The following is a 1303-nucleotide window of genomic DNA, read 5'->3' on the forward strand; positions in this document are numbered from 1 at the left end:
GAATCTTACTAGAAATTACTGTTTGACTATCGTTATAGGAATATAGGCCTTTGTTTATAGGAACATTACAATCTAAACAAGCTTTCTGCTTCTGTAACCCTGCTTGCACACCCAACCTGTGGGTCAACAGGTAGTGAATAGGAGGAAAATAGACCTTTGTGTTTAGACAGAATGAAGAATGGGATTTTGAGCTTAAAAACTCTGTACCTCTACATTTCAGGGTGTTAAAAAAAAAATAAAACTGCCTTGCATCAAGGCTCTCTGCTTGTCATTTTTCTTTCGCCAACTCCACGTTTCCTTCATCCCTGGAATTGGCTGGAGCTGGCCTCCAGCACTTAGTCAACAGCCATGCCACCCTGAGCAAGCCTGATCCTGTCTGATCTTGGAAACTAAGCAGGTCGGGCCTGGTTAGTACTTGGAAGGGAGACCACCTCAGAATACCAGGTGCTGTAGGCGTTAAAAAAAAAGAAAAGCAAGAAATTTAGGGGCTTAGAACAACAAAATGTTTTTGGACAATTCTGTAGATTTTCCATGTTGGTTGGGGCATTTGGCACATTTGTGATGGCTCTTCTGGTCTTGGTCGGCTGGGCCAAGGGTGAATGTTCTAGCATGGCCTCATTCACATGTCTGATTGATTGTTAAGGTTGTTTTGCTAGTCGGGCCTCAATGGTAATGACTTGCCTCTGTTCCATGGGATGTCTCAACCTCCAACAGGCTATCCCAGGCTTCTCCGCATGGTGGTTTAAGGACTATCATAGGAGAAGCAAAAAAAAACTCTAGGCCAAATAAAGATCACTTGAAGTCTCTGCTATGTCATAGTTATTATTGTTGCTTCCTTAGACAAAACAAGTCACCTGGTTAAGTATAGACCCAGGGTGATGGATATACAGCAAGGGCTTGGACACAGGAAGAAGTGAACATATTAGAAGCCATTATTGCAACAACGTACCAGAAACCACAATGGACATGGGGGGAGAAAGGTGTACTGATAAAGAAAGGCCTATGAGCAAAGGCCAAAGACCAGGGAAGTATATTTTTAAGGGAGTGAGTCTGAGAAAACCTCCAGTTTGCTATAACTTGACCTACATACCTTTGGAAGAGTACAGATTTTAATTCAGGGAATTGTGACTCTGAAGCCATAGAAGCACTGGTCTAAATAGCTGTATAACATAAGTATCCTGACTACAATGCACATAACATGCTCTCTTATACTGGATAGCAGAGACGACACTCAAATAATAAACCTAGGAGAAAAACTATTCTGCTGAAAACACTTCACTGGGGGTACCACAGAAGCACCAAA

The 1303-nt window shown here is 42.2% G+C and overlaps 1 pseudogene; it reads left to right on the top strand.

Annotated features, from left to right (window-relative positions):
• The first annotated feature begins 338 nt into the window (after nucleotides 1-338).
• Nucleotides 339-456, top strand: LOC118607947 (annotated as a pseudogene).
• The last annotated feature ends 847 nt before the right edge of the window (nucleotides 457-1303 follow it).

This window comes from Rousettus aegyptiacus, unplaced genomic scaffold (genome assembly GCF_014176215.1).
Source record: "Rousettus aegyptiacus isolate mRouAeg1 unplaced genomic scaffold, mRouAeg1.p scaffold_m13_p_9, whole genome shotgun sequence".
Lineage (NCBI taxonomy): Eukaryota > Metazoa > Chordata > Mammalia > Chiroptera > Pteropodidae > Rousettus > Rousettus aegyptiacus.